General features: G+C 44.0%; 1 pseudogene; it reads right to left on the bottom strand.

Moving 5' to 3' along the window:
* Nucleotides 1-625: 625 nt before the first annotated feature.
* Nucleotides 626-9,115, bottom strand: LOC139582270 (saccharopine dehydrogenase-like oxidoreductase; annotated as a pseudogene).
* Between the last annotated feature and the right edge of the window lie 254 nt (nucleotides 9,116-9,369).

Genomic DNA, 9,369 nt, shown 5'->3' with positions numbered 1-9,369 from the left:
TTCGCTCTCCCTGTCTCTCCCTGTCTCTCCCTGTCTCTCTCTGTCTCTCGCTGTCTCTCTCTCTCTCTCTCTGTCTGTGATGCTCTCCTAACAGAGCTGTTGTTGTGGGGGAGGGGAAAGACAGAGCTGAAGAGGGAAGGGTGGCTGAGTCACAGTCTACAGACAGACGATGCCTTCCAGGTCCCTCCAACCTTGGTCCTCCTCCCTATTCACATAACCACATCTGCTACCCACGATAACCCCTGCCGCCCCTCGTGCCTCCCCCCTCCCTCCCGTCCTCCTCCATTCATTGTGTCTAAAAGTGAATACATGACCTTTTAATTACGTGCCTCTGAATGACCTCTACTGTCAGCTTAGCTAGTTGGTGGCGTGTAAATATTTGGGACATGGGAAGGGAATGTGAAGTAAGAGAAACACCACCACCTAGTGGGAGAGGTTGGGTTCTGCATGTGGTGATGGGCGTTGTTAGACTGCAGTTGTAAACATGGTTTAGGTTGACCAGTCTGAGGTGAATTTTGTTGTTACATTTTCAGATTACCATATGTGTGCGTTTATACGTGTACCGAGCATTGTGTACTGCTTGCTTGTTCTTTTTCTATGAAACAAAAATCAAATATCACCACGTTTATTAATCACTGGCTTCACACACACACACACACACACACACACACACACACACACACACACACACACACACACACACACACACACACACACACACACACACACACACACACACACACACACACACACACACACACAGTGGGTATTCAAATGTGATTTAACACACACAGAATGAAGACCTATCGTCTACAGTCCACTCTTGGTTATAAGACCACACAACAGCCCACAGACTCCTCTACTTCACTAAATCCCATTGTGAAGTATAGAGCTGTAATATGGGTCAAGGACACTCACTTACACAGCAACAGTACTCATAAAAGTCACTTGTATTGCAGACAATTCATTTGAAACCCACTGATGAATTGACTGACACGGTGGCTCTACAACATTCAGATCAAAAGCCATAAAAAGACAGTTCAAATGGGACATGAGAGAGATATACGGACGTCAGACTAGAATGGTAACAATTTGGCCACCTGTGTGATAAAAAATTTGCCTGATAAAAAATTGCATTCCATCAATCTTACAGCCTTGAGGGGAACCAGATACTACTTTAAATGGATGAGGTTCGTCAATGTTCGTCCATTTGGCCTAATATTGACGTCCAGTATTTCCTCTAACATAGACCACAGCAGTCACTGTGTAAAGCTCTTGATACACGGAGAGCTGTTGGGACTAGGGGTGATGGGGGTTAGAGTATTGCTCAGCACCCACTCAGCTCTACCCAATGGAACTGTGGATCTAGATGGACTGGATGGGTGTATAAGCAATATGGTGAACATACTTAGCCCATCACAGGGCTAAGTGGAGCTATCACCAATTTCAATATTGCAAAACCAAATCAAACCTCTCAGATCTACAAGAAATGCCCCCCCCCCCCACACACACACACCAGAAGCAGGAAATGCACCAGAATTTAGCAGCTAAACAAAAGTCATAAGTCCTAGTTGTGGGAGTCCATTTGGGATTGGTAACAGGAGTCCTAATCTCAGACCCTGGCTATGTCACAAACGGCACCCGATTCCCTACATAGTGCACTACTCTATAGCAAATAGGGTGCCATTTCTCTTTAAAATCTCTTCACTGAGAAGACGAGGCCATGTCTGCTGAGGCGGTTGATGAGAGTGGTCCTGGAAAACGCTGCTCCTGGACTGCATGTACACTCCTCCTCTGTTAACCACAGCACAAGGTTTAGTTCTCGGTCCTGCATCTGTTTACATTATCGTGTATCTACCTTTACAATGTCATGAGAGAGAGAGACTTGATAGAAGGAATTGTGGTTCATTCAGAATTGTGATAGCTGCCTGTACCATAGCTGGCCAGGCTCTGTGGACCAATCAAAGTCAACATAGTAAATCAACACAAATTATGTGTACCAATGATAATCAAGACGTAGATAATAATAAGCAAAAAACTGTGTGGACAGACCATGAACAGACACAACCCTGACCTGCATTACTAGCAAACCAAACCAACACATCACCCAGAGACTGAGCCAACCTGCTCCATGTTTCTGGGTACAGATCCTAGCGTTGGATCTTCCCTGAGGGGTGCAGAGCCTCAGCATAACCAGACCTGAAAATCAGACCTGAAAATCAGACTGAAAGATGTTCCCTCCATCTGCTGGAGGAGTGATAGGGAGCACTCACAGTTGTGACTGCTAGCCTCCACTTCCATAAACTGATCCAATTAATACACTGCCTTATTTTAAATAATAATATGAATAAAATATGTTTATAGTTATCTAATCAACAGTCTACAATACCTGCATCCAAAACTTGAATAAGCATAAAACATTTATGGCGGTTCTTCTCACTAGACACATGGCTGACTGGACCATTCATATAAATGTCTCATCGGGCCTGAGTCGACCACAGCGCCTGCTTCCTGCTGGGTCCAGCCTTGGTGAACACGCCAAAGGAGAACTCTGGAAACTGAGGAGCAGAAAAATCAACCAATTAACTGGAAAATTTAGCTCATTACCTTAATGTCCAATACAGATCATTTCTTCTTGTTATCGTTTTCCAGTACAGTAACTGTGTGCTATATTCACACAGATCTGACAGCTATAGAGGTCGGCTCAGCGAGGGGCTCACAGTTCAATGAAGAGGAGGCTATTCATTTGTCTCGTCTCTCTACTCTGCCCTTCTTTCACTGCCCTTAATATGGCCAACCAACTGTGACTGTCCCTTTCTTTTACAAGATTGGTAACCAAGCTACCTGATTAAGCTAATTACCACACACATCTAATGTGGAAGAATACACTGTATGTGCCAATATGGACTCAGAAGTAGTGCACTATGTACTGTAATGAATAGGGTGTTAGGCCCTGGTCAGAAGTAGTCCACTATGTACTGTAATGAATAGGGTGTTAGGCCCTGGTCAGAAGTAGTGCACTATGTACTGTAATGAATAGGGTGTTAGGCCCTGGTCAGAAGTAGTCCACTATGTACTGTAATGAATAGGGTGTTAGGCCCTGGTCAGAAGTAGTGCACTATGTACTGTAATGAATAGGGTGTTAGGCCCTGGTCAGAAGTAGTGCACTATGTACTGTAATGAATAGGGTGTTAGGCCCTGGTCAGAAGTAGTGCACTATGTACTGTAATGAATAGGGTGTTAGGCCCTGGTCAGAAGTAGTGCAGTATGTAGAGTATAGGAGCTTCTTTCCCGGGCCGAACTTCCCACGGAACCAAAACAGCAGGCTGCCACAGAACATCTTTATCAACCACCAGACACCACCAACACCTACATGCACAGAGTACTGGACCTGGGGAGGGAGGAAAGGGAAGGAGGGAGAATGGGAGAGAGAGAGAGAGAGAGAAGGGGGGAGAGAGAGAGAGGGGGGAGGGAGAGAGGGGGAGGGAGAGAGAGGGGGGAGAGGGGGAGGGAGAGAGAGAGAGAGAGAGAGAGGGGAGGGAGAGAGAGGGGATGAGAGAGAGAGAGGGGGGAGAGAGAGAGAGAGGGGGGAGGGAGAGAGAGGGGGAAAGAGAGAAGGGGAGGGAGGGAGGGAGGGAGGGAGGGAGGGAGGGAGGGAGGGAGGGAAATATATATGAATAACATTTAACACCTGTATGTTCCTGTAAGCTACTGATGCCAGGTGAAAGGTACAGTAGAGGTAGGACACATCACAGGCATTATATTCCCTAGTGCAGCATTGTTGTCCAGAACCAGTGGTGAGAGACCCCACAGACATAATGAGGAGAGAAATATGATGAATCACTTGAGACTGCTGTATGACTCATTATCATCTAGCTCTCTCCACATGAAGAGAGACACGGGTTGTTAACAATCTTTTTTCTCTCCACATTGGATGTTTGTGAGTAAATGAGGCTTCATCAGAAACAGTAGTTTCATCAGAAGCTAGTAATTTAAAAAATATGTGGACGGTCACTGTTGCTTGACCTAATTAGCTGTAGTGAAAGCAGGGAAGGGGAGAGAGATGAAGATACCGAGGTAGACTATGGACATGACAGGAGTTCTACCTATAATATAATAAGTCATGCCATTAAGCGGACACTTTTATCTCATGAATTACAGTCATGCGTGCATACATTTTAGATACTGTTGGTCCCGGGAATCAAACACACTAACCTGGCGCTGCAAGCACCATACTCGACCAACTGAGCTACAGAGAACCACCTACCTAAGTGGGTACAGTATGCAGCAGTAGATGGGCTTGAACAGTGGGCTTGGTATTGAGTAGGTTGGGTAGCCATGATGGATAAAATACTGGCTAAAGAAGGGGTAGCCAGGTTACCAGTCCATTTCTGCTTTGGTAAAACTGGTCAAAACAGCTACTCATCAGCAAGACAACAATGTAGCACTATTGAGTACTTGAATGCAGGCAGACACGGTCAGGTCCAGAGTGTCAAGGTTTGTTGTTGTGTTACATCTTAACGTTGACTCCTCATACAGGAAGGGCTGGGATCTCCTGACCAGCCATGGGTCTGAGGCAATGAAGGATATGGCAGCTGGACAATCTGCTTACTGAAGAACAGGCTAGCCCTGAGGAATACACACACACACACACACACACACACACACACACACACACACACACACACACACACACACACACACACACACACACACACACACACACACACACACACACACACACACACACACACACACACACACATGCACACACGCACATTCACACACGCGCACACACACATGCACACGCACATTCACAGGTATATGCACACACACACACACACACACACACACACACACACACACACACACACACACACACACACACACACACACACACACACACACACACACACACACACACACACACACAGTCATTGTACTTCCAAATACACTCTCGATTTGCACCATCACCCACAGAATTCAACACAGACAGATCCCATTAACTAATTTCATCTAATTTCATCTATTCATCTATAGACTTGTCCTCTAAATCCACTTCAGCATTGCCAAGAACCGACTGTCCCATACCAACAAAATGCCATTACTTTGAATGGGAATGCAGTAAACACCGACAGTCTGTACATCAGAGATCTGCCAATACCTCTTCTTGACTTTTTTTCCTACGATGGGGAGAGGTTGGTGGCCAAATTTCTTCCTCAGCTTTCTCAGGGAGCCGCTGTCTGCAAAGCCGTAGATGGCTGACTTCCATGTCACAGCCTTCCATGTCACAGCCTCCCTACGGGGAAGGAAGGAACATCTCTTTAGCCAAGTCACCATCACAACAAACTGTTAAAGAGATACTTCATTTCAAAAATTCAGTCTGTCAGAATTCCCCATGGCAACAAACATATTTTTAAGGGATAGTCCACCCCTAAATGAAAGTTTGGCTGATATTTTCAGACCTCAAAAGTGGTTTATGAGACCACATCCCATGCCATTTGGTGTGTCGAACGAAATGATGAAATAGTCGGTGCCTATAGTTCGCTTTCCTTCAGGCAAATAGCTGGATCTACAAAATATGATGTGGACCTTGGACTCATCTCAGCATTAGATCTAAAACAGCTTACAAGCTTTGATTTTTAAGTGAACTTTAAATACTTTAACATAAGACTACATTTCCCATAAGGCATATGTAGGAAATAGGAAGTGAGAGCTGTCTACCGCACAGCTGTTAGTGTTCCTATTAACAGATATGACACGGGGTTATTATGTGTCCTTTGCTGAAGGAAAGACTGAACTAGTACACAGACAGTGAGTTCATAGTGCCTGTTTGAAATGCAGCTAAAAACAAAAACATCTTCTTTGCCAAAATGGTGCTGTAATTTATAATTGATGACAGGAAAAACACCAGTAATAAAAAAAAGAGCCTGAAAATGCAATGTCAAGAGCAAAAATACGTCTGAGAAGTGGAATTGTAAATTCTTCACAGATGGCTGCCGGTACAAACACGCAGACACAAACAACTGTGTTGTTCTCTATAAACAAAAACATTCACGAACACAACTAACAGTGCAGCTCTCTACCTTTAAACTGGTCCCTGGTGTACAGGATGCTCATGTCAGCTGGGATGGAGTCAAATCCACAGCTGCCAATCACACTGCTGAGCTGGTCCAGCTGCATTCTCTCCAGGAACTATGGACCGTAACACAACACTACCATACAAACACTATGCCAATCGATCTGGTAGAGAGATATGGAATGCATCCTAAATAGCACCATCTTTCCTATGTAGTACACTACTTTTAACCAGACTATGTTGCATAAAGCTCATACTGTCCTTGTCTGTGTGAAGTGCGATACCTTTCATAGACAGTAATAAAACTAGGTTGGTGTTAGAGGCTATCAATCAAACTAACAAATGAATAAAGCCCTTTTTACATCAGCTGATGTCACAAAGTGCTTATACAGAAACCCAGCCTATAACCCCAAACAGCAAGCAATGCAGGTGTAGAAGCACGGTGGCTAGGAAAAACTCCCTAGAAAGGCAGGAACCAAGGAAGAAACCTAGAAAAGAACCAGGTTCTGAGGGCTAGTAAAGGCAGCTAATAGAACCATAAAAACGTACAGCTGAAATGATGGTGTTGTATAACGATACTCTACCTGAGCTTCTTCACTGAAGTCTATAAAGGCCCTGACCACTGACTCACCATAAACTGTACTGGGGAGACAAGAAAGGGGGACTCAATAAGATTTGGTGTTAATAGGGGTATCGGCGCGTGTGTGGCCCAGCCCCCGAAGTGACTCTCATCAATTGTATGCTCAGATTCTTCTGTGTCGTGTTCAGGAATTTAGCCTTCTCTGTGTTGATCTCACCAACCCCCATTGTCACACCTCTGGGTAGCAAAGGTTCTGTTGTCTTTACAGGTCTGTAGGTCTGATATCTGATTCAAGGTTAATTTTACAGTAATGCTATTGGTCAACTACTCAGATTTTGAATGCAAACAACTCAGATGTTATAAAAGGGTCTTAGGTTCATTGTCTCTTTCTCTTTTTTGTTCCTGATCTGTGCTGGTGAGATACCTACACACTCTCTCTCCCATAAGCTATGGGCCATGGCACTCTCTCTCTCCCATAAGCTATGGACCATCGCACTCTCTCTCTCCCTCTCTGATCATGCTTAGAATAATGCCTTTATTAATGCTTTGTAGCTTAAGCTTTCTGCCTTGTGAATGTAATCATTCATTTTACAAAGTAATGAAATACACTTGTATTCAGAATTCCATTCCCCGACATTTCATGATAGCCTATTAGTGTAACTCAACTATGGTCTCTTGCATAATGCTAAATCATCTTTATGGAGTCAGATAAACATTTTAATAGGCTAATTGCATAGTCTTATTCCGGGTCACATATGAGATATTTATAATATAATATATATCCAATAATACCCCACTACAGTAAGTGATGACCCCGACGTGATGCTCAGACATCCAAACAATGTCATAAATTGTGATTGAGTCATCACGCTGGGCCTAGGTGCCTGCAAGTCGCCAGTCGCGAGTATCACCTGCTTTCATTCTTGCACTACGTGTACATGTGTGTGTGTGTGTGCGTTAATCATCAACTCGTCATCACCTTATCAAAAGTCAAAAGTATACCATCATCTCCTTATATAATTCCCATATCTTTGCTTTTGCCAACATATTATTATGGTCCATACATACTGATAGAGCAGAGTCTACTGTAATGTACTGCAGTACCCAGGACACAGCTACACAGTCAGCATATTCCTAACAAGTTTAATGCGCAGCGACAGTTTTCCAATTATCATTGGGGACAGGAGTACCTTGGGAGTCTGGACGAATGACAACTCAGGCCCACAGCTGTGAGAGGCCAACCAGACGCCTCCTTCCTCCCAGGTCTCAACAACAACAACACTCATTATAACTGGCCCCACACAGTTGAGAACAACCAGTCCTTGTTGGCACATGATGGCCCATGAGTCTGCTTCGGAAACACCAGCCGTGATTATTTCAACTTCAGTCATTTAATAGCTCTGGCTTACCTGGAAACTGAGATCAAAGTTATCCTGAATGCATGCTCTGGTTAAAACTCCCACATTTACAGTGAATCATAGTAGCTTAATAAAGTAAGCATTTAGACTGATCATACAGTTTGGAAACATTTGCGTTGTAAGACCAGTTTGCACTGTTACTGATCCCACAAGGCAGTGGGGTCAGTATTAATTCATAGAGTAATTGGATTATTTATTAATTAATCCATGCTGTCACGCCCTGGCCTTAGAGATCCTTATTATTCTCTATGTTTGGTTAGGTCAGGGTGTGACTCGGGTGGGAAATTCTATGTTTTCTGTTTCTTTGTTTTTGGCCGAGTGTGGTTCCCAATCAGAGGCAGCTGTCTATCGTTGTCTCTGATTGGGGATCATACTTAGGCAGCCCTTTTTCCCACCATTAGGTTGTGGGATCTTGTTTTCTGTTTAGTTACTGTTGCCTGACAGAACTGTGCATTTTTTAATTAAATTAAAATCATGAACACTTTCCACGCTGCGCTTTGGTCTACTCTTCCTACCACCAACGAGAGCCGTTACACATGCATTCATTTATTCAGACTTAGTCATTATAAATCACATACAGTTATAACACCAACTGGGATTAAACTGCAGTATGCACCCATTTAGTGTTTAAATATTAAGTTGTGTTGTTGTTTACCCGTAGAGAACAACTACTGCGTGTGCATACTGTGTGTGCCTAGTCGTTCGAAGGTAACTGAAACCGTTGCCGCTGTAAATCATTATATAGTAGCCTAGTCAAACCATGCCTAACATAAAATCTTTATTTTACTGGCAGCAGGTAGTATACACTTGCCTCTCTTTTCTGGTTAGGCTAGTGTACAACACGTATGGAGCGTCACTCTTGGAGGCTTGGTTCAGACCTCCCTCCAGCCACTGTCTGCTCTGTCCAGCCAAGGCCCATTTCAGAGACCCACTGGGACCTTCAGCGCTCTGAGCCTCTTCCACCACAAACTGCCTGTTAAAACCAGAGGCTCCGAATATGATAATGTTGTCAGGCCTGGCAGAGTTTACAGTCAACATTGTGCACTAACGCACGCCTATTTACTCAGTGCAATGCGTAAATGAATCTGGGGGAGGGCAGACTACTGTAAAACACCCCTAGTATTGACTTGTGTTGTGATGTCAACCAATGCAACTACTATAATGTCAACCAATGCATTCAGTATTACGACAATGGTAGGCGGAATATAGCCAGAATGAAATACTACACCACATTTTACATTTAAGTCATTTAGCAGACGCTCTTATCCAGAGCGACTTACAAATTGGAAAGT

This window comes from Salvelinus alpinus, chromosome 8 (genome assembly GCF_045679555.1).
Source record: "Salvelinus alpinus chromosome 8, SLU_Salpinus.1, whole genome shotgun sequence".
Taxonomy (NCBI): Eukaryota; Metazoa; Chordata; class Actinopteri; order Salmoniformes; family Salmonidae; genus Salvelinus; species Salvelinus alpinus.
The sequence above is the reverse complement of the archived record's forward strand: the minus strand, read 5'-3'. Positions and strand labels throughout refer to the sequence as shown.